Source organism: Clinocottus analis, unplaced genomic scaffold, assembly GCF_023055335.1.
Source record: "Clinocottus analis isolate CAN_PGR_092001 unplaced genomic scaffold, fCliAna1.0.p SCAF_23, whole genome shotgun sequence".
Classification (NCBI taxonomy): domain Eukaryota; kingdom Metazoa; phylum Chordata; class Actinopteri; order Perciformes; family Cottidae; genus Clinocottus; species Clinocottus analis.
Window position 1 is genome coordinate 2,522,562 of NW_027175965.1, and position 13,217 is coordinate 2,535,778.

A 13,217-nucleotide genomic window follows, 5' to 3' on the forward strand; every position below is an offset into this window, starting at 1 on the left:
CACGTCGCAGCTTGTGTGAGCGACGGTCAATGTAACAAATCAGGCGGAGGATCAGGGCTGACAGACAGCCGCATCTGACCAATGACAAGTTACTCCAGGCGTCCCCGTCCTCCGCGGCTCGTTGCTATGGCACCGACCGGGCTGTGGCTGGTGTGTGGGCTCCGAAAAGATTAGAAGCTCCACCTCCTAAAAACTGAAAACTTGCTATGAACGATTACTGCTTTGTTTATACTTTCTTTTGGCGGTGATTTTGTGAATTTCTTTGGGTTCCCTCGCAATTTGTTTTTATGTTTCCCCTTTACGTAGGAAGCGTTAGAGTGTTGGTCCAGTTCATAAAACGCCACTGCAGACACTTAAAAAAGGATCGTTTTCCATACGTGTTTTACAAATTAAAATCACACAGAATACAGTAAATGAACTACCTTTTTTTCATTAAATTATATATATATATATATATATATATATATATATATATATATATATATATATATATATATATATATATATATATATATATATATATATATATACATACATATATATATATATATATATATATATATATATATATATATATATATATATATATATATATATATATATATATATTAATTTTAAAGTAAATTAAATATTCTTTTGTCAGGATCAATCCCTGTACAATAATAGAACACTAAATACACTCAATTGTAACTTAAATAAATTTAATACCCTTAAAGTTTGAATACAGTCTCTTTAAGATGTTCATATCATCACTGTCAAATGCAAATCCAAGCACGATCTAAAATATCATAACCCCCTGTTGTACCACATGTATAGAACAATATTAGATTAGTTGCTGTTTACAAATGTCATTGTTGTTTTACTCAGTATGTATTCTGTATAGTGTATACGTTTTAAATATATGTCAATAATTTTTTTGCTTGTTTCCTTCCTTACAATGATACAAATTTTTCCCATCTTACACAGCATTATTCTTTACTAATTCATCCTGATTTTATTTATTTTCGGACAGAACAACATTGTTTAAGGGTGGTATGGACATAATGAAATTACCTGCTGTCATTCGGTCTTTCTGTCAGACAGAAGTTATTGCTCCACATGTTACAATGTGCCATGGCAAAACAAGAAATGACTGTTTCTATTCAAACCTTTATTATTAAGTATTTTAATCTTTTATACTGCAAAATTGATTTTAAGCATCCTTATATCTAACTTATTCTTCGTGGCAGCAATTCAAATTTAGAAACACAATGGAGGAATACAACATTACAAGAAGTACTGCAGTTGTTGATGGAGATATTTACACATGATTAGCTCTGACATGCTTCCAACTTAATACAAGAAATTATCATGCTTTTGAAAATATTACACATTACACATCATGTGTTCTCTGCAGCATCATGTTGTTTGGCCACTTGGGGGCACTTTTACCCTTTCATGTAAGTATCACATTGTGTTCATTGTGTGTCAATGTGTTCACTTTTGTACGCATACTTTGAACATATACTATTCACAATTTCTATGAATGTTTGGGAAAGGTTGACAACGTTTTGGGGTTCAGGACAATGATGGAAGTCATCATAAGAACTATTTAATAAATTGCCAGCTTCTAAACTGCAGCAATAAATAAGAGACCATAACTTGTAATTGTACCTTCTCCTCTTCAAACTGAACAACTAATTGCTCAAAGTGTAATTATTTAACTCAGTATGAACATGTTTGCTCTGGAGATCACAAACTAAAGCTACAACAGAGTCAGAGCCAGATTTAATGGGTGTGAATCAACATGTTCACAATAAACTGTGATGAAGTAAATGCCATGATGTAGTTTAGTTTTTCATTATAGGACCCCCGTTGACATGGGTGGTGGTCCTATAATGAAAAACAAAACAAAATCATGGCATTTACTTTATGTGAATTTCAGAGAGTTTGTAGAATCAAAGTTTTTCCACTCGCACTAACACACTCCCCCACTAGGTACGAGCCTGCGTGACATTTTCAAACAATCAATAATTGAGTGTGCTTTGCTTTCTTTCAGCACAAACGATGAGGAGGATCTGCTGTCCCGGGAAGAGATGTCTCTGTTTAGCTTTCCTCAAAGACAAGTGAGAACAATAAAGATTTCATGAGGTTAAAAAGGAGTAGAATAAAAGAATAGAATAGATTTCCAGCCTCATTTGGTGATCATTTCAGAGTACAGTATAAGACTAATTTAAACTAATGTCCTCCAAATTTGTATAGTTAACTGGACGCGTTGTCTTAATCTGTCTTGTGATGATCCTATAAATATCGAGTCCCCCAAAAACCACAACTTGTTTCCTCTGTGTCTGTTTGTTCTTCTGTGTGATACAACATGTTAATTAATTTGCTTTAGAGGACTCTAGATGTATTTGTTTACTTTTGACCGAGAGAGGAGCCGTTTCCTGCTCAAGCTTCATGCTCAGATGACCACATCTTTATTAGCTTTGAACCTCAAGTACAAACATGGGATTGGTATTGAGTTAAGTTGACTCCAGAGCATAGAACACTGAGGCCAGGGCATAGAACCCTGAGATCAGCAAAGAACCCTGAGATCAGCAAAGAACCCTGAGGTCAGAGAACCCTGAGGTCAGAGCATAGAACCTTAAGATCAGCAAAGAACCCAGAGATCAGCAAAACAATCTGAGATCGACAAAGAACCATGAGATCAGAGAACCCTGAGGTCAGAGTATAGAACCATGAGATCAGAGAATAGAACCTTGAGGTTAAGCATAGAACCCTGAGATCAAAGAACTTTGAGGTCAACATTTAACCCTCTCTCCAGCAGGTTCAAACCCAGAACTTGCTGTTGGGCTAAAGTGCCGCCCCAATTCAACCAATTCAATATAATTCAATATTACAGCATACATTATTCTGAAATGGTTAATTCTGTGTGATACGTTCTCTAGGTTAGGTTTTTTACTTGCATCAGAGTATTTCTACAGTGGTATTGGCTACTTTTAGTCGAGTCCTTGATCCACCCCTGATCTTCACAATGAAATATAATATATTTACTATTAAGCTTGTAATCCACACCGGCCTTTTCTAACGTTGCACAAAGTGCTGCGTGGATAAAACAGTATGCAATAAAAGAAAGAAGAATAAAGAATGAGCCAGCCGGATGCTGAGGTCCTGTCTGGTGGTTGGAGAGTGCAGTGAGTAGCAGGACTAGTCAAGCAAGAGGACATCTCGGGACGAAGCTGCTGACGTGAGGTCTCACTAAGCAAGCAAGGGGAAGGGTTCTGGAACAGATGGTTACCTGGTGGGCGGGGTCGCTGGCACTTCTTGCTGCTTTTTCATTAGCTCCTGTGTCATCTGCCTCTTTAACGGTAAGAGCAGCTGACAGGTAACATCAGCGGTATGGGTAACACGCTGGAGTTTGTCCTCAGAATACAGGCAGGCAGAAATACTTCAGACTGAGAAGTCGATTTAAGGTCGTGACAAATTTAGATCATAGACTTAGGGTTAGAGTAGACTAGACTGTCTGCTGTCAAATTAAATACATCGTGTTCCCAATGTTCTCCACTGGAGTTTTGTTCTGCCTGTTTGGATAATGTAAAGGTGAATAAATTGGTTGAAATCATTGCTGAGACGTTGGTTTTCCAGAAGGGTTCAGTCAGAAACTGATCCTAAACATTGCAGTTTTAAATGTTTTTAAAAACCAAAAAACTCAGAGTCTAAAGCCATGCTAGCAGCTCTGTGAGGCTGCACTTGCACAGCAGGGTTTTGAGCTAAAGGCTTGGCAAGAGTCAGAGAAAACAGTACTCTTGCAAAAGTATTGTTATTCTTCCAATACATTTTACAAGATAACACCAACCCTCTGTGTGTAACAGACAGATAACATCAACTCTAAGAAGAAGCTGCAGGTGTGTCAGCAGCCGCAGACACCAGAGAGGTGACCCTCTAGAAACCATTAGCCTGCTCAGAGACGGTTCAGAAAGGGGAAGAGTGTTAGGGTTAGACACATATGGCCTTTTCTTCATCGATGCCGTATCACGCGTGAAAGCAGTGTGCCGTGTGCTCATTAGTATTACCACTGCATCCTCACAGCAGTCGGTCACTGCATTGAAGAACATCTGAGACTGGAAGTTGCCAGGGGAGGAAACACATACTGCAGCATGCATCTTCAAGGTCAAGTTCCATCTATGGGTTTTATGGTTTTATAATAAAAGATGCAAGCTGTGCATCAGAGATTTTCTCCTCTGTTCTGTAAATATCGTGAGCATTATTTTAATGCTTTACTGGTCACCACTATTTTTAATCAGTTTAATGACATTTAAGACTGCCACTCACCGTGACCGGGATTTTGTGATTCAAGTGAATAAAAGCATGAAAGAAAGGAGATGATAATGATTATTTATGGCTAATGGATCAATACAGATTGTTCAGTCTGTTTCATTCGATTTCAATTTAAAATGTATTCACTATGGAACTAAAAAAGATCCATCTGTAATTGTTTAGTTATGAAATAGAAGTGTTCCTCAATATACAGAGCATAAAGTCAGTATATCATATGAAAATCATAAATAGGTGAGTGACAACACTTTTGCCCAAGACTATTTATTAGATGACTTTAGATTGATTGACGACATCAAAGTGAACATACATGTCTTCTGAAACATCTGGAAAACGAGCTCTGCTGCAGAGTTAAACATCATTGTAATACATTACACATAAAATAGGTTTCTATTCAAGGGCAACTTTACTCGGTTTCAATCCCAATTATGTGCATGTGTAAATCTGAGACAAAAATGTAGTTCATCTGCAACATAGGCTCCCTAAAGAAGGAGTGTTATCTATCCCGTCCACTCTCCACGGCAGTTCAGTTTTTCTTCCCAAACACACAGTTTACAGAAGCAGTGTGCAGAGTATAATGATCACAGCATGCACAGACTAATAAGTCACATTCGCTGGAGCTCTGAGTGATGTCACAAACTCATCAGCAGCAGTACATAGCCCTTAAAGGTGAGGTAAGAAAGGTAAACAAAGGCTTTGACATTAAGCCGTTTCACATGAAATATTGAACATTAAAGATGAACATACAATGAACACTTTTTACTTCAAAGGTGATTCCATGTTCAGACATTCAAATCAGAAAGGTGGATAAATCATGAAGCTTCATAACTGAAATTACGTTTTTATTTTTTCTTGACAATGACTTTGATAGTTTTTGTTTGAATTTCCTTTTGCGATCAGGTGTAACCAGAGCTCTTAAAGGTGATGTAGCACGTTCACATCAAGCTAATGACATGAAACTACAAAATGCTTTCATTTTACCAACGTGTTGTGAGTGTTTGGCCAACAGTAGTTACAGCGTTGTTGCACACAAAAAAGAAGCTGGTGTTAACACGAGTAGCCTTCCTGTGTCATTGGAGGTGCTTGATACAAATTTTACAATAATTACAAAAAACACTAATCATCCAGGAAAATAAAAAAAGTGGTGGATGTGATTGTTTTATATGAAGGTGAATTGTTTAACCATGCAAGCAGCAATATTACAGTAAGCACTGATCGGGGTGTATTGTATAATCAGAGTGATTACTTACTATTTCTGGTTACTGTGAACTGTGAAAAGAGTGGTATTATCACAAGGGGTCAGGTCGATGAGAAAAAGAAACAGAAAAGAACCTCTTGTGTCTCTGCCTGCTTGTCCAAAAACAGCTGGAGCCGTCCTATTTAGTAATCTCCGCAGAAAGGAGTCTGATCACATACAAGCATAATCATCCGATTCCTCCAATGTTCCAGCGCAGGCTGAAAATTCAAAGTCCTCTTTGGCCCAACATTACACAGGTACTACAGCCCCATGTGATAAAACAGTGGATAGAGCTTCAATTCATGACAGACTTGAAAATCCACTTGAACAAGCAATGCAAGCAAACATGCTGCTTGATATCCCTCGAGGTCGGGAGGTCACAGGTTAAGTCCCAGAGTGGGTGTCCGGAGGCTGCTGCTGTAACGTCTCATCTATGGTGACGACTGTCTCCTCCGGCCTGTTGGAGCTCAGGCAGTTAGTGTGGTTCAGGGATATGTAGCTCATTTCCACCAGCCGGGGCCTCTCGCCCAACTCAGTCACCTCGTTCATGTTGTTGGAGATGCAGTTTACCTCAGTTTTGTTGCAGTTAGTAACTCGGCGTGAGCCAAACACCCAGTCTGAAGAGAGACAGAGGGATAATAGTGGTGTTACTCTGGAAGTCAGTGCAAATTTAACAATATAAATCTCAGTTAAAGGAAAGGAGAATGTCGATCTTAATGCGTGAAGTGAGTGAAATTACTCAACTGCTGTAAAGGGTATAGGTATAGTTTCTGAATCAATAAAGTGACATCTTGGATATGGGAGGGAAGTGACGTCTGAATTTGTGTCCACCAGAGACGATCATCAATATACGATAGCATGCGTTTCAATTAGTAACTTGTCCTGTCCTTGTGACTTTGCTGAAATTAGCTAATGTGAGCTAGCTGTGCTAATGTCGTAAAACAATAGCAAACTAGCGTTAGCTAAAATGATTTTAGTTTGCTAATGACTTTAGCGTAGCTAGATAACCTACACAGGTTAGGTCATTAGCCTCTAAGTTATTAGCTGCTTAAAGTAACATTTACCTAATTTTAAAAGTTACGGTTATATCGATTAGGTTTTAGTCTCTTGTTTACCTTGATGTTATTGGTGGAGATTATGCGGCATGGACATGCTGACAAACAAAGTATTCAAGAATTCAAGCTAACACGGGGCAAGTAATTGATACACCAATACCATTTGGATGTTGTAGTTCACCAATGTGGAGCCGCTTTGAGACACTTTGTCTAGTATTACATAAGCATATCACATCAAAGTCCTTTTTTGGTTTCATGAACAGTTCAAAACCCAAAGTCATTCATCCCACAATAAAACGTTGTCGAAAACACCAGCAAATGTTTGATCCTTTGCTTGAAAAGTGACTCAAACTATTATCAAAGTAGTCGCCAATTAAATAAATTACACAGAATAATTATTTCATCATTAGATTACGCTACTAGCTACTTTACATCTACAATCCCAGCAAACTCAAACACAACAGAATACTGTTACTTATCATAAAAACCTAAAAAATAAAATAAAAAAAAACTCCATTTCAGAGAGTCAAATCTTTACAACATTGTCCTGCTAATCCTCACACATTAATGCACGGGGCAAAACACAAGCATTCAGAGTATTTAGAACATGCACACAACATGACCGCATACTTCATCTGATTGAACACTATGATGGGTTCAGCTTCTGTAATTCCATTAGAGGCAGAGCACCATCAAATTGTTTCTGGGGGAGAAGTCTGCTGCACAGCAGCCCCATCATGAGCGGTGGAGCCTGTATGAATTGGGACACATCAATCATTGTTCTGTCAGATGAGGAGCTGAGATTAAGGCTGACAGTCGTGAGTGTGAAGAAGCGACAGAAGGCAGAACGTGATTCCTCAGAGCCACAGAACAGAAACATAACCACAAGGGACCACCTCACTTTCAAGTGTGTATACTCTCCCCCTCGCTTATAGTTTCAGGTCAAAGTGCGATGTTTTTTTCATTGCCTAATATCTCTGACACTTTCTGCTACGACTATTACAATTACTACAACTAACAATTTTAATGAAACTAATAATGCCGTGAAGCAGTGGTTCTCAAATGGGGGTACGTGAAGGCACTCCAAGGGGTGCGTGAGATTAAAAAATATTTAAAATGAGCATGCATCAAAAAAATCCTTTAAAAATAGTTATTTAATGAAAATTCAATACAATATAAGTCTAAAGGGTCCTTTACACTCGGGTTTTACACAGAGACGCAAGCACGCGAGACCCTCAAGAGCCCGTTGCGTAGTCCCGTGAGCCCTCTTGCGTGCGTCGCCCAAAATTTCGGACTATCCGACAAAGCTACGCAAGCCCTTCGCAGCCCGCAATAGTGTGATTGGTCTGCTAACCACATCCTTTCTGAGTCTCGCTTTTCCGGTTTCATAGCATATTACCACTATTTTTAAAAGCCGTAGCAGAAACACGAACAATGGATCCTGTTGAAAAATGTTTGGCTGAAGAGGTCCCAAAAATATGAGCAGCTATACAACTGCTAGTATACAAGTATAAGGACACGCAGATGGCGGTAAATTCCTGGAGGGAGATATCGGTGAATGTCGGTGTGCAAGTCGACTCTAAACGGTTGTTTCGCAACCTACTGTTCTGGCATATAGAAAAGGCACGGGAACTATAAACCAAAACGAGTTCGGCAATGCAACTGCGTAGACAGCCGCAGTTGCAGTTGCAAGAGTGTATATCGCCCTCAAGTTCAAAAACAGAATTGTATATATTAAAACAGACAATGAAGGAACAGAGCTCTTTTTTTTTTAACCTGAAATGCTTTGCACTGGTCATTGCAGTACTCTGCTAAAATGTTTTATTTACAGGAGTACATCACTGAAAAAAGGTTAAGAACTCTGATTTATAAGATCCATCATATTTTATAGATTTGATCGTTTGCAATTGTGACATCTTTCTGCAGTTTGTTGGTTGACATGAGGAACATTTGACATGAGGAACAAAATTGAATTCTAAACAATATTTACTAATGTTCTTTCCACCCATTAAGTCAATGAATTGGTGGACTTGGGCAATGTTTTAATGACTGATGATTAGTTTATGTATCCTCTCTTTGTATTCATTCCAGTTTACATTTACAAAAGTTTTATATGTTGACTATAACATGTCTACAACATGCTGTTTAGTTTTGTTTTCATGTTGCACCATGTCAGAAGAGGGAAGCATCTCTCTGTGAGCAGGAGGCTTTACTGTAAAACACACATTTACACCTCAGCAAAATGCCCAAGAGCCGAAACACTGCATCGTGTGTGCGCTTGTGTAAACGTGTACGTGTGAGTTCTCATTTGGACGCTGGGAAGATCGGGTGAGGTGCAGATAGACGGACAGATAAGCTCTTTCTGCTGACCAGTTGAAAATGGGTCAACAAGTCTCTGTGGCAAAGCTAAGTGCTGCAGACTGTGACCCATGTGAGCTTTGGTTTTTACCTGGTTCACTGGTTTCAGCACCGTCCCCTTCAGCAACCATCGACCTGCCTCCACCTACATGCAGTGAGCAAGAGAACAGGCCTGTTAGAGACTCTTCCCACGACTCCGTCTGTGTCTTGTGAAATGATAGAGCAAGAAGACAGAAACAAACGTCATTTAAACACAAGAGGCCATGTGTAATAATGTGACTGTGATACAGATGCTCAAGTCTGTTAGCTTTCTGGAAAGTGTTTTTTGTAAAGGTGTGCTCTCAAATTTAAAAGTCTTAAATCTACAAATTTGCTGCGACAATCCCAAATATATGTTGTCATTATCGCAAAATAGGTCTTGACTCCTGAAGTCCATAATACATTTCTAAAAATGTGTAATTATGATCCAATAATTGGTTGTAATGCACACAAATTCCCAAAAGTGGTTTGGTGTTATAATTCCAAAATGTCATATAATGGCCCGAATAATTGTTCTCATCATCACAAATGTTATGTTGCTTTGCCACTGCTCCAAAAATTAAGAGAACACTTCATCATCATCATCATCAGAACAACACCAAGTTAATTAAACTTCTGGGATATTAATCTGTCCAGTTAGGAAGCATAAGCAATTGTGAATAAATTCCACCTGCATGCTTTGGTGCAGATGAAAGCAAAGTGGATAGGAATGGCATCCGCAAGACAAACCACCCCAACCAGGGAATGGTTTTGCAGGTGTTGGCCACAGACCATTTCTCTCTCCTCTCTCTTTCTATCATGGTAGATTTGTTTTGCATTTTGCTCGTGCCCTTGTCACTACTGGTAGCATGAGGCAGTAACTGCAGTCCAGTCAGGTTGCACATAGTCCAGCCTCCTCCAGAGTGGCACATCCATAAGAGCTTGTGTCTCCTAACGCAGTCTAAAGACCATGGAGGAGATACCAGGAGACGAGCCATTACATGACAACTCATCAGAACATTGGATGGCGAGGTCGGACCAAACCTTCACACGCTAGCCAACCCTGAGGAGCGGAATGAAATCTTCAGACCCATTGTCAGACCACATGGTGCAGTGGCCTCTGGGTTCCTCTCGACAATGCCCTGCCTCATGCGGCCAGAGTGTGTATGAGGTTCCTGGATGAAAAAAAAGTCTTCCCCCGACCTCATTCCAATTTAGAACCTCCTGGCGCTATTGTGCATAGCGCCAGGAGCTCAATGAGCCCTCATCCAGGTCTGAGAGGAACGCCATCCACAAAATCATCAGGAGTATGCACAGACATTGTCTGGAGTGCATACAGACGTGAGGTCACGCACACTGAGTATATTATGAGTTAGTATCCGACTATCAGCCGCAATTCAAATTTTTTATTTTGATTTTCCGTGTGATTTTGAATCCAGCCCTTAATGGGTTAATGGTTTTGGTTGTCATTGACTAATTTTACGTCCTTTTGTCCTTGACAAATTATACAATGAATATATCAATATATTAATAAAGATTTTCAACTTTAATGTTGTGTTCATTGAGATTAGATGTGTGATTTGTTTTGAGCAGGGTATGAATGCTTCCATGGTTACGACCTCAAAACAACCTCAAAGTTTGTTGGCGCCCTCAAATCTGAAAAGTTGTCATTAAAAGAAAATTGTCGCAATTACACAATTTTTTGAATGCCCAATTTTCCCAATGTTGCTGTCCTTTTCCACAAACGTTAATAACTGTAAAATCGCAAAATATGGTAGAACTCTCATCATTAGTTTGTGCCATTATTCCAGGATTTGTTGTAGCACTTCACCATTTTGCTAAAATCTAAATTATTGTGGTGACCTCCAACATCAGCAAAATTACATTTCTTGGGGATCCAAGAAATTTGATTTATATTTTTCTCAGATTATATTGTATGATTTCCGGGGTCAATATTGGGCATCATAACTAATTCAATACTTTAACTGTAAAAACAAAAGAGCAACATTCACATTCATTCTGAGCGGCCGTGCTGCTGCGTCGTGCCTGTCCTGATCTGCCCCATGTGCAGCATCACTGAGTGATATCTTTAATTTTGCTTGAAATCATTGGATGTAATGAGCTGACTATCAAGTCAAGTCAGCACTATGGGACCTAAAAATAGACTTATTCATTCATTATGTATCAGCCACAGGACGCTCTTCAAAAATAGAGAAACAGCAGACCTCCTCTCCATTTCTCATACAGACACATGCTGAAAGTGGAGTTTGTCAGGACGTCTTCCTCACAAGGTCATTGGCTGAGAGCAGAACTATGGGAATTTACAATTTAGGAGTTATATTTTTTATGAGGGCAGACAAAATAATCTCTACAGTTCACTGGTTGGAGTTTACCCGAACACTATGTCCTATGTTTAATTATGAAAGAGCTGCTCGTCATCTTTAAAACGTGTCTTCAATGTATAACTGTAATATGTCTTACACACAATATTACATATATATATATATATATATATATATATATATATATATATATATATATATATATATATATATATATATATATATATATATATATATATACACACACATACACATATCATAAGTCTATTCATTGTCTGTACCTTTACCACCTTTTTTCACAGAAGGCTTATTTTCATGCTCTTTTGTTAATTCAGTGGGAGTAAACACTCACACACACACACACGCACACACACGCACTTACACGCACTTACACACACACACACACACACACACACACACACACACACACACACACACACACACACACACACACACTCACACGCACGCACGCACACACACGCGCGCGCCCTCCGAGTCACATACCGACAAACTCATTAACCACATCTTTGACCAGGTGCCCAACTATCGCATAGGCTACCGCCACCACCACCAGCGCAGCCATGACCAGGTAGAGAACCGCTTTGGGCAGCGGGATGGAGTCCCGTGCAGGTGTCCGGGAGTCTGTGTACAGCAAGTCACTCTCTGAATAGGAGTACTGGAAGACGTGCTCCATGCCCGAGGTATGGTTGGAGTTGAGAGGCGGGTTACTTGCGCTCATGGCACTGTCCGGCTGCAGCGCGGTCACCATGGTGGCCGTCACATCCTCCGCTTTGTCGATGTTTACCAAGCCGGTAGTTTTATTCATCAGAGGTAAAATCTGAGACAGAAAATAGCTCCAGTCCTTTATGGCACTTGTGTTACATAAAAACATTGTTTCTCCACAGGAAGGTGCGAATTTGCGGAGCGCAAAACAAAATCGCTCGAGTCGCAACAGACTGAGACAAACCAGACTCTCCAAAATGGTCTTCTTTGAAAGAAACAAATTGTGTTCATTAAAATCCAACAGGTTCCCTCGGATGCCAAAGTCTCCGTCTGACAGAAGCTCATCAGAGCTTCTGAAAACTTACCCAGCTTTCACCGACGAAACGCACAACGCCTCATTCATTGGAGGGCTGCGCGGGTTTTACGCACCAATAAAGAAGAAATTGTGTGCGCCCGATCTTTGACTTATTTCCATAATTAAAATAAAAACAATACAGTGAAACAGCAGATGTTATCCAAGTCAAGATACGTGCAATAAAAAAGAAAGAAAGTGTGGTGGATCTCCTACCGACCGTAAAAGCGCGTAAATCTCGGATGAAGGAGCCAGGAATCTGTGTACCCGCGTACCCGCGGCTGTCACATCCAGTGGCGATGACAATCACACGTGAGAAACTGCAGGAGTCACGACGCACCTCCTTCGCGCCTGTCAGAGGTGGTGCTGAAATGTGCGACTGCTGGGAGCCTGGGGACACCGGGAGACACTTGATCAACCTTCCCGTCGACCTCACGGGAGACGATGTTCCTCTGGAGACTGACGTGAGTTCAAGTCTTTTTCCACCACACGCTGGCGTTGGACTGGGTTGTCTGTGAGCTCAACGTTGAAAAAAGATCAGAACAAAAAATGACTGTTGATGTGATTTTTAATGAGTTCCAGTGGAGCAAGATAAAAGTGGTGGCGCTCTGTGGTCGGAACTTGCACAAAAGTTCAACCTATGAAGAAAAATAAAAAATGGGCACATTGCAAAAAGATGTGGAAGAAGTAAACTGTAAAAAAAAAAAAAAAAAAAAAAAAAACATGAAGAGAAATACAAACTTTAATAATTAACCGCAAAATGAAGACAGATCTTTAAAAAAAAACCACAAATGTTAAATTACATTTTATTTCAGTTT